Source organism: Schistocerca gregaria, chromosome 6 (genome assembly GCF_023897955.1).
Source record: "Schistocerca gregaria isolate iqSchGreg1 chromosome 6, iqSchGreg1.2, whole genome shotgun sequence".
In the NCBI taxonomy this organism is placed as follows: domain Eukaryota; kingdom Metazoa; phylum Arthropoda; class Insecta; order Orthoptera; family Acrididae; genus Schistocerca; species Schistocerca gregaria.
In genome coordinates, this window is record NC_064925.1 from 265,059,842 (window position 1) to 265,072,332 (window position 12,491).

At 40.9% G+C, this 12,491-nt stretch overlaps 1 protein-coding gene across 1 annotated transcript in view; it reads left to right on the plus strand.

Moving 5' to 3' along the window:
* The window catches only part of LOC126278820 (translation initiation factor IF-2-like), a 329,625-nt gene that overhangs the window by 92,096 nt on the left and 225,038 nt on the right, over nucleotides 1-12,491 (plus strand). The window lies entirely within an intron of this gene.

Genomic DNA, 12,491 nt, shown 5'->3' on the forward strand with positions numbered 1-12,491 from the left:
TATCTAATTCCGAAACCAGAACCTCAGTACTTGACATGCTTAGTCGACTGAGAGCCTAACAGTTTTCCATGTGGACAAAGCATGGTATCTATTATACTTCAAAACAACTGAAATTTACACAAAAAGTACGGAATCATTTTTGAGTGCTATGAGTCTCTCCAGGGCACCTATCAGAATTTATAAGAAAAGGCTTTGTTGTAAAATACTTTGATCGCAATATTGGCACCGAGCGAAGCCAGCACACCCATTACTTACTAATCATCAAGGTAGAGTGTTAGAGCATGCTGTGTCTCCCAATCGTACCTACTGTGCAGTGGGGAGAGGTCAGGAAGTTGGACCTGTTGCCAATACCTGTATTCTACACTAGTACACGTAATCGCTTAACACGCAGGCTTAGTTAATGTGAGATCCACCGTGCTCATTATTACTCTTCAGCTGACAGAGCTACACTCGTGTTTAGCTGTTTCAACGTACTGAATATAAATATACCTACTTATCTTTCTTTCCATAAATTCACACGTAATCACAATTATATGTAACTTATAAACTAAAATAAAGAGAGTTGGGGGAGCTATTATTTGGTACGTTCACCTGAAATTCAATCCTTTCGCTGAGTGGGATGTGCTACTTTGCATCATTTCCTACTACTGCCTAACCTCTAAATTATCCATAACTGCCTGTAAGTCAGTCAGCGTGTTCATTCACACATACGCACACATAAAGTACAGCTCAGTACATTTAATATTTTGCTAGTAATATTTCGTCTTCATACCTGTCAGAGTATATTGTTTGTTATGCGAAATGTTTGCTATTTTTAGCGCGTGACTCGAATTTCATGTTTTCTTTTTCTTTTTTTTTTTTAATTCCTTCCACTACACTATTTTTTCGTGTTCACTTTAATGTAGAGGTAGTTTTCAATAGAATAGTGTGAAGGAGTGTATAATCTTCATAGCTTAATCGGTTGTAGTTTTGTAGAAATTGCTTAGTTCTTTCTTACTGTAAGGAGCTGTAGATAGTATAACATAAATCGCACTTAATTTTAGTTCAGTCACTATATTCATTAGACTGTTCGTCTTCATAGCTTACTCGCTAACAATTGTTTTATTTATTTCATTTGTACAGTCGTACCTTTCCGTAAAAATTTATTTCCTCGCGCTGGACAATTGATCTTTCCGTATAATTAATTTCTTTTGTATATAGCTTATTACTCTGATATATCTTTCTTCTCGTACACAGTCCCACGTCTACTTATGGTCGTATGTGTGACGTTGATTTCGAAGTTTTCACAGAATGACGTGGCAAAATGAACATTTCAAATATTTCATACTAGTAAAATCCGTGTAGAAAATACAAAGTGTGCAGTAATAGTGCTCGTTATACATGTTGATTCTTATGGTTAATACACTGGTTAGCTATACGGTTATCAGGTGTAGTCTTTGTTCCTATAACCAGATGTATAAATAACATGAAAAATTTGCCACTTGTTCGAATATCCTGTAATTTGATGTTACGTATGCGTCGGCGTTTACTCAATGCGGCTTATTGGCAGTATTTCCTTTGCGTAATCAAGTCTTATTTTGTCATATTCACAAATTAAGGACTCGCTGTTTCTCTTACGTTCAGTCATTGTTTGTTAAGCAGCGCGTTAGTGCATTGGGTATAGTGCGCATGCGCGAATATGGCAACTGCGGACTACGTCAAGGGGGGGGGGGGGAAGAGGAGAGGGGGGGGGGGTGAAACGTTTACCACCCGCAAATCAGCTAATTCCTCCCCTACTGCAGCGCCAAGTGCAGGCTGCCAGACTGTACTGTTGTCGTTCATATTTCTGTGGCTTCGTTCTAAAAGTGGCAATGTCAGTATTCGCCAAAACTGGTTTATTCATAGTTTCACGTGTTCTTCATACTGTTAAAAGGGCCAATGTCTAAGCTACATAGGATGAGAGATACTGGGGTTTGACGATGTAAGCCCCAAAGTGTTTTATGAAGTTTCCAGTCAACATAAAAGGGTCAATCCTGACATTGGCCCTCTTATTTTACATTTGTTGTAAGAAGGGCCAATGTCAACATTGGCCTTTTTTGCTGACTGATGATTTCAACAATTGAAACAGTGCTGTGACATTGGATTAAATCTGGCAGGAATACACAATAATAGTAATTGTTACTAACGTAAGGACATCACACACATCCATGCCCGAGGCAGGATTCGAACTTGCGGCCGTAGCGGTCGCGCGGTTCCAGACTTAAGCGCCTAGAACCTCTCGGCCACCAACGGCCGACCTTGAGGAATAAACTGCACTTGAAATATCTCCGCCGAAGTCGTCACTTTGCCTTGAAGCTAAGTCCACTAAAATAAACTGGTATCAGAAGCAGTTATCCGAAATTTTTCCAACACAGGACCATAAATTGACTGGTGTCTCTACTTAATCTAAAATATTATCAACCACCTATTAAAATTATTTCATTTTTATTTTCTTTAAGATTATCCCAATACCAGTACAGAAGGAATTGCATGTTCGTCATTATTGGCAGACGTGATGTCAAGTTCTAATTAAGATGTAATTGAAGATTCTGATGAATGTGTTCCAAGTGGTGGCGAAAGTTGTGATGAAAGCAATGATGGAGGGAGTATAGCTGTACGAAAGACAGTTAAAAGATCTTCAAGGTTTGAAGAAATTGATCTATTTCAAGAGCAACCTGGCAATGAAACAACAAAGTTCAGTGGAAGGGGGAGGAAGAAATGTGATCCACAGGACTCATCCAGAAAAAGAAAGCGAAACGAAAATTGTTGGGAGAAAAATCGGAGGAAAGAACTGAAAACTGCAGGAAAAGAATATGTGATGTCGAAAGAAAAAGTTATACCTGCTTAAGTTCTGCAATCATCGTACAAGTGCAGATAAAATTGCGGAGGAAAAGTAAAAGACGATGGAAGAGAGAAATTGTTTATAGAATATTACAGATTGTCCCCAGAAGCTCAAAATCAGTTCATAGGTAATTACGTGTCTGAGGAAAAGAAACATGTGGAGCGATTAAGGAAGAAACCAGAAGGAACTGCAAGCAGGAGAAAATATTCCAGAAAGTACTTTCTCTATAGCCCTTCTTGCATAGTAAGATACAGGTATGTCAGAATATGTTCCTTACTACTTTTTCTTTAACACAAGAGAAAGTAAGAATAATTGTGTAGAAAAGACTGGGCTCTGAAGAAGGAGTGTGCTCTGAAGATGGACGTGGTAAACATTCTAATCATCCGAAAGTTCCATCTGACGACACTGATTTAATAATGGAACACATTAACATGTTTCCTTCCTACGGAAGCCATTGTTCGCGATCTCATTCTTCTAAAAATATTTATCTCCAGACTAGAGTATTTAAGCGATTTACCGGCTCAATCAGAAATTTTGCCAATCCAAAGATATGAAGTCAAGAAGTGAAGCATGTTATCGAAGAGTTATTGAGACATGTTTCAGTCTTAGCTTCCACAAACTGAAGACCGACACTTATGCAAAATGTGACAAATACGTCATGTTACTCAAGAATTGTATTGATAATGCTGAACGTTGTAAGGTTAAAGTGGACCGACTGCAACATTTGGATATGGCCTAGGCAGCTTATTACGATCAGAAAGACAGTGATAAAAAGAAAGCTGAGCAGAATTCCAATGTAGTAACCCTGGCACTTGATTTGCAGAAATGTCTACCCACTCCTTTTCTACGCTATGGTGTGGCATTTTACAAAAGATAGCTTTGGACCTTCGTCTCGACCATCTATGTAAAGAGACAAGAAGAATGTTCTCCATTATGTTACATTCGGAATGAAACACTGGCAGGAAGAGGTGGCCAAGAAATAGCTTCTTGTCTACATGATTATTTGATGAAACTGGCCGACGAAATTGTTGAGGTACACCTATACACCTGTATCGGACAAAATAGAAATATTTTTATTGCCATCATGTTTCTGAGATTAATGTAAGAATTCATGATACATGATTAATACGCATGGTTCCCCGAAAGCCACCCATAACTGCAATACAGTTGGAACCACAGGACTTCTACAACTTTCTGCAACAAGAAAATTGACACAGAAGGGAAGTCTGTTGTTTGGAACAAGATAAAGTGGATGAAGTATCACTCAGGTATGCCAGGAATTGTCTCCTACAAACTCAGTTACTCCTCAGGAAAACCATTCAAGATGAGAGATCCGAACAGAAAGAAAACTCGACGCTTGTTTATTGCAAAAGGTGCACCTATTTCTACTGCGATCGTACCCATTTCAGAAAAGAAATTAAAGGACTTAAGGGATCTCCTTCCATACACCAATGTAATCAGTCGTCCATTCTACATGCAGTTTCGTCAATCACCTGAGAGCCAATACACAGCCAGGTGAAAGAGATAAACAGATATCTTACGAAGTGGAGGACGAGGCTGACGGAAACGAGTGCTATATTTTTTATCTCCCTTTTTACAGTGTCAACCATATCGTATGCAAATTATTTGTGTGATATTAAGAAATGTGAATAAACAGTTTGCCCCCTGATTACGAAACCAAACAGTGTTTTCATGATTTAAGGTGATCAAAAGTGAATTTTTGGAACATGTAACAGTTGCTATTAGTTATTAAATTCTTGAGGAATGAATGAAGTGATTTAATTAATAAGTACAAGAAAATATTTACCTTGAAATTACCTGTCTCTGGTTATTCAGTGTACCTGACTGTGATGTCCAAAAGGGTCAATTCCAAATATTTTAAAAGTGTTCATGATGTTAGAAATGACCAATGTCCTCTTAGGACCTTTAATTCTGAAGTGGAAAACTCTAGAAATTTAATATTTAAATATAAGTTTTAGTTAAGTTGATTTACTATAATTATAGAAGCAAATAGCCCCAGATATATTGTTAATAGTCGTCAGAAAACGACAGAAAATATTTACAAGCTTATAACTTAAAACTAAGATGCTTCACTATACATGACGATAGTATCTGTTACCGAAAGAAACAGTTACCATAGATGACCATGTAGCTTTACTAGAAATGAAACGATAATTAAATGGACACCCTAGCTGCAAACAGGCGTTGGAGTTCTTCATTAGGGACATGTTGAAAATGTGTGCCCCGACCGGGACTCGAACCTGGGATCTTCTGCTTACATGGCAGACGCTCTATCCGTCTGAGCCACCGAGGACACAGAAAACAGCGCGGAATGTGGGTCTCACAGGGAGGCGTGCAAGGGATAAGTCCCTGCAGTCGCGCTGTCCTCCGTGTCCTCGGTGACTCAGATGGATAGAGCGTCTGCCATGTAAGCAGGAGATCCCGGGTTCGAGTCCCGGTCGGGGCACACATTTTCAACATGTCCCCAATGAGGAACTCCAACGCCTGTTTGCAGCTAGGGTGTCCATTTAATTATCGTTTCATTAAGATTCTTCACATTTCCCCTTTCAGGACCAAGCCACAGATTTACTGTTTCTAAAAATATATTTAACAAACTGTTCGTATATTATCATTTCTCTCTGAACAGAATAACAAAATTTTCGTAATAGATTTCGAAGAAACTTCATACTTATCTTGGATTATATCTTGCCTAAGATTCACTATGAGATCCTCCAATTTATTTATAAGTGATATCTATATTTTGCTTGCAGTTAAGCGGACATGTATATTGTGTCACATCCTATTACGTGTTTTCAGTTTTTGCTGCCAGACAGACTCCCCAAATTTTTATTGCTATTATAGATTGTTGTATTATAATCCACGTATTTTCCCTGTTTTTGTTGCTAAAAAATAGCATTCCAGGTGTTGTATTCTGTATATAATACAACGACTGCCATTCTGGTTAACCTTTTTATGTTTGTTAGATTGAGGATTGAGGATATGTGTGCAATAACATCTGTCCAACATGAAAAGTAGTTGTACGACCTGTTCTTTTATCAAACTGTTTTTTGTTCTAGCTTGTGCCAATGCTTACAACATTATTAAGGCTTTTCTAATCCCATTCTTCTAACGGCATCATCTTTCTCAGAAAATTTAGGTAAGGCTTTAGCACAGTCGTCTATTTTACATGTTGTTGTTGTTGTTGTCTTCAGTCCTGAGACTGGTTTGATGCAGCTCTCCATGCTACTCTATCCTGTGCAAGCTGCTTCATCTCCCAGTACCTACTGCAACCTACATCCTTCTGAATCTGCTTAGTGTATTCATCTCTTGGTCTCCCTCTACGATTTTTACCCTCCACGCTGCCCTCCAATGCTAAATTTGTGATCCCTTGATGCCTCAAAACATGTCCTACCAACCGATCCCTTCTTCTAGTCAAGTTGTGCCACAAACTTCTCTTCTCCCCAATCCTATTCAATACCTCCTCATTAGTTACGTGATCTACCCATCTAATCTTCAGCATTCTTCTGTAGCACCACATTTCGAAAGCTTCTATTCTCTTCTTGTCCAAACTAGTTATTGTCCATGTTTCACTTCCATACATGGCTACACTCCAAACAAATACTTTCATAAACGACTTCCTGATACATAAATCTATATTCGATGTTAACAAATTTCTCTTCTTGAGAAACGCTTTCCTTGCCATTGCCAGTCTACATTTTATATCCTCTCTACTTCGACCATCATCAGTTATTTTACTTCCTAAATAGCAAAACTCCTTTACTACTTTAAGTGTCTAATTTCCTAATCTAATTCCCCCAGCATCACCCGATTTAATTTGACTACATTCCATTATCCTCGTTTTGCTTTTGTTGATGTTCATCTTATATCCTCTTTTCAAGACACTGTCCATTCCGTTCAACTGCTCTTCCAAGTCCTTTGCCGTCTCTGACAGAATTACAATGTCATCGGCGAACCTCAAAATTTTTATTTCTTCTCCATGAATTTTAATACCTACTCCAAGTTTTTCTTTCGTTTCCTTTACTGCTTGCTCAATATACAGATTGAATAACATTGGGGAGAGGCTACAACCCTGTCTCACTCCTTTCCCAACCACTGCTTCCCTTTCATGCCCCTCGACTCTTATGACTGCCATCTGGTTTCCTTACAAATTGTAAATAGCCTTTCGCTCCCTGTATTTTACCCCTGCTTCTAAGATAAGTCGTAAGGTCAGTATTGCCTCACGTGTTCCAACATTTCGACGGAATCCAAACTGATCCTCCCCGAGGTCCGCATCTACCAGTTTTTCCATTCGTCTGTAAAGAATTCGCGTTAGTATTTTGCAGCTGTGACTTATTAAACTGATAGTTTGGTAATTTTCACATCTGTCAGCACCTGCTTTCTTTGGGATTGGAATTATTATATTCTTCTTGAAGTCTGAGGGTATTACACCTGTCTCATACATCTTGCTCACCAGGTGGTAGAGTTTTGTCATGACTGGCTCTCCCAAGGCTAGATATTTTACATATCTCCTACATTAATTCGACTGGTGTAAAACATGTCGATAAGTGCAGCAAATTACTACACTCCTCGAAATGTTGTATGATAACACAACTGCAGAACAACCATTGGAACAGTTACACCCTTAAAATATCTAGGTGTATCCGTAAGGAGCGATTTAAAGCAGAACAGTCACATAAAATTAATCGTGGTTAATGCAGTTGCCAGAAATACACTCCTGGAAATGGAAAAAGAACACTTTGATACCGGTGTGTCAGACCCACCATACTTGTTCCGGACACTGCGAGAGGGCTGTGCAAGCAATGATCACACGCACGGCACAGCGGACACACCAGGAACCGCGGTGTTGGCCGTCGAATGGCGCTAGCTGCGCAGCATTTGTGCACCGCCGCCGTCAGTGTCAGCCAGTTTGCCGTGGCATGCGGAGCTCCATCGCAGTCTTTAACACTGGTAGCATGCCACGACAACGTGGACGCGAACCGTATGTGCAGTTGACGGACTTTGAGCGAGGGCGTATAGTGGGCATGCGGGAGGCCGGGTGGACGTACCGCCGATTTGCTCAATACGTGGGGCGTGAGGTCTCCACAGTACATCGATGTTGTCGCCAGTGGTCGGCGGAAGGTGGACGTGCCCGTCGACCTTGGACCGGACCGCAGCGACGCACGGATGCACGCCAAGACCGTAGGATCCTACGCAGTGCCGTAGGGGACCGCACCGCCACTTCCCAGAAAATTAGGGACACTGTTGCTCCTGGGGTATCGGCGAGGACCATTCGCAACCGTCTCCATGAAGCTGGGCTACGGTCCCGCACACCGTTAGGCCGTCTTCCGCTCACGCCCCAACATCGTGCAGCCCGCCTCCAGTGGTGTCGCGACAGGCGTGATTGGAGGGACGAATGGAGACGTGTCGTCTTCAGCGATGAGAGTCGCTTCTGCCTTGGTGCCAATGATGGTCGTATGCGTGTTTGGCGCCGTGCAGGTGATTTTCACAATCAGGACTGCATACGACCGAGGCACACAGGGCCAACACCCGGCATCATGGTGTGGGGAGCGATCTCCTACACTAGCCGTACACCTCTGGTGATCGTCGAGGGGACACTGAATAGTGCATGGTACATCCAAACCGTCATCGAACCCATCGTTCTACCATTCCTAGACTGGCAAGGGAACTTGCTGTTCCAACAGGTCAATGCACGTCCGCATGTATCCCGTGCCACCCAACGTGCTCTAGAAGGTGTAAGTCAACTACCCTGGCCAGCAAGATCTCCGGATCTGTCCCCCATTGAGCATGTTTGGGACTGGATGAAGCGTCGTCTCATGCGGTCTGCACGTCCAGCACGAACGCTGGTCCAACTGAGGCACCAGGTGGAAATGGCATGGGAAGCTGTTCCACAGGACTACATCCAGCATCTCTACGATCGTCTCCATGGGAGAATAGCAGCCTGCATTGCTGCGAAAGGTGCATATACGCTGTACTAGTGCCGACATTGTGCATGCTCTGTTGCCTGTGTCTATGTGCCTGTGGTTCTGTCAGTGTGATCATGTGATGTATCTGACCCCAGGAATGGGTCAATAAAGTTTCCCCTTCCTGGGACAATGAATCCACGGTGTTCTTATTTCAATTTCCAGGAGTGTATTTGCGGGAAGGGCGTCACACATTCAGTCTATGTAGTGTATACTTCTGATTAACCAGTTAAACTCACGAAATATCCAATCTACTGGGCTGCCTTTGGGATGAAATTTAGATATTTAAACATGTTTTAAGATGTGTGACTTGAAAAATTCTTTCACTTTGCAGTCATGAATTTAGTTGCACTGTCAGTCAGATCAGCTTTAGGTTTACCCTCTCTTACAAAATATTTTTCCACGATCCGCTTGATTATAGGGCCTGTCATTAGAACTTTAGTGGCATATATCTGCATATATTTAGAAAATACATCACACAAGGCTATTACATATTTCACTCCTCCCCCTGCCATAAGAAAAGATTCTGCGGCAAAGGCTGATACTAGGTCAAGGGACTTTACTGGTATAATAGGATGTAATTTATTGAATAATGATGTGTTTAAATGTTTGGTCTTATGACAGATTACACATTTCTTGATGACCTGTTGTACTCTATGTCTAATGTTAGGAAATAGGAATATGACATTATCTGCTGAGCTCACTGGACTGCACCATAGTGACCCCACAAGTAGCCCCACGAATAATGTGTGTACATTATGAAACAAACATATCAATTACCAGACGGAGGCGGTCGACGATAAAACAAAACTCCTTTACGTAACTTATAACGTGTTCTCCAGTCCGGATCGTCACACCTCGTTAGCAGTTGCCTCACCTTGTTCCATCGAGTATCTTCTTCATGAAGCTGACTCATATTTTTAAACATTTTCTCGTAATAGAACCTCTATGTACTATCGAATAAGAGTAGATCTCTAAAGTCGGATGTTCGTTCTTTTAATTCTGCATATTCATTTAATCCTTGTGAAAATCTAAGCAGGGAATGTGCCAAAATATTCTATTCATCTCTGATATAAATTGACTTAAAATCGAACTCCTGGAGTTAAGTACTTTAATCTCGTTTGCAGAATAAGCTCTTTCACATTCCATTAGTGTGCGACAACCAAAACTGTTTATATTTACATTTTGATTTTCATTATCGTGGTTAATCGGAAACAACAGTGCCCCCAGGCCCTGGAAGGATTCATAGGTTCTGAGGCAAAATTCTTGTGTCATGTCAGGATGGAAATCGAAATGAGCGTTTGGCGTCATTGGCCGGGAGGCCTATTACGGGGCAGGTCCGGCCGCCTTGGTGCAGGTCTTATTACATTCGACGCCACAATGTGCGACCTGCGTTCCGGATGGGGATGAAATGATGATGAAGACAACACAAAACCCACTCCCTGAGAGGAGAAAATCCCCGACCCAGCCGGGAATCGAATCCGGGCCCATAGGGCGGCAGTCCACGCTGACCACTTAGCTATCGGGGCGGACGTCATATCAGGATGTATTAATATGTCAGAGTTTACCAAAGCTTGTTTTATGGTGTCAAAGTCCTTCTGACAATTGTCTGTCCATAGTCATGTGCGGTTTTTACTCAAAGGATTGATCAGTGCATCACTATTTACTAGCTAGTGAGGCAAATATATAGGGAAGACTTAAGCGAAGCTCATGAAGATGAAGCGTTTTATCTGCTTTTAGCTTGTGGGGTAGGAAGGTGTCGGATGACGTCTAGTTTCTGTGGATCGGGCCCAATGTCCTTTGGTGTAATGAAATGACGTAAGAATGTAATCTGTTTTCTGCCAAATTTTGATTTCCTTAAGTTAACTGTGACTTTGTAAGTGGAAAATTTGTCTGACATAGTTCTTAATATGAGCAAATGCTCATCCCATTCAGCTGTAACAGTAAGTAATTTAATAATTTGGGACCTAGCACCTTATCCAAAGCTGCAATAAAAACTCCTGCACTTACTATAAGTCTGAATGGTAAAACCCGAAATTGTTAACTTGTACCATTACAGATATATGCTGTATATTGTCAGCTATCTAGGTACAACGAGATTTACAACATGACCCTTTTAAATCTATTGTTATAAGGAATTTCAATCTTTCTAAAACCATACAAATATTGCGACAACAGTGTACCTAGTTCTTATTTCTGTATGGCTGATACTCTACCTGATTCTTCAGCCTTACACTGAATACTGTGTAAAACTGTAGTTTCCTCTGTGACCTGTTCATTACATTTGTCAATTACATAAAAAGACTTCTGGATACATCAGATGGATACTCACTTTATCTGCTAACTGATTATCCACACAAGGCTTTGTTTTCATTAAATCAACTGAAATTACTTTATTTCCTGAGCGAAGATAAAATTTGCCATTGGCTAGATCAATTTTCACTTGATATTACCTGAAAAAATTCATTCGGAGGAGACTGTTAACTATGTGTTTCTACCACTAGGAATGTACAAGAAACTGTGGTTCCAGGGAAAATTATTCAAGTATAGATTTGTAACATGACTTATTTCCTACAGCTGTTGAAATATGGCAGTCCTTCACAGGTAAGGTAGATAAGTTTAGTTTTCCTTTTATTTCATTGAACAATGTGTACGAAGCAGGATTCGTAGCCACTCCTGTGTCTAGTATCGTATATACATCTATTGTTCCTGTTTTGCCATTAACCATCGCCTGTAGTTCAGCGTTTTTTTCCTTTTATATTATTTGTCTTATCTGTATTATTTGTCTACCTCAAGAAGTAATTATTTTTTAGCGTCATGCCCACACTCCCATTTTCGGTCGGCGGCGGAGGCTCTGATCGCCGATTGCCGTCTGACGAGGCGGTGTGCTGCTGCTCCCGCGAGTTACTTCTACAATTTTTACTACGTGATTGGTATTTTTCCATGTTCTTTTCTGATCATAATTGGGGGCGGCGTCTCGCTGATTTTGATGCCACTCCCATAGCCGTCGTTTTCATAATGGTTATTAATGCTTGGGTGTTCGTTCAAGTGGGTCTAAGCACTATGGGACTTAACATCTGAGGTCATCAGTCCCCTAGAACTTTGAACTACTTAAATCTAACTAACCTAAGAACATCACACACATCCACGCCCGAGGCAGGATTCGAACCTGCGACCGTAGCGGTCACGCGGTTCCAGACTGAAGCGCCTAGAACCGCTCGGCCACACCGGCCGGCACAGCGAGAAAAATGCAATGCTTTCCTCCCTAGCAAATAAAAAATAATGTCAGAAAAATGAAACAATTTTGCCTAGCTATATGTGATGGTAGTGTCTCAGACTCATTCCGTTTGCGATATACTGATATTGCACTCATGAAATACTATGATTTGTGAAATACACAGTTTTACAGTTCTGAACATTTAAAGGGAGCTGCCGTGCACCACTTAGAAATCTTATTATGGCCCTACTGAAAATTTATGAAGGTATTTTTAAATATAGGGAGTTTGCTAAGATAGGCAAGCCTAAAAGACTGGACGCCATCTTCATCATAATGGAATTATCTATAACAAAGCATTGTTATTAATAAGGGTTTCCTCGGTGTCGAATAATTATTCCGATCGAAAGAGCCTCCGTGTTTTAATTTTACATAC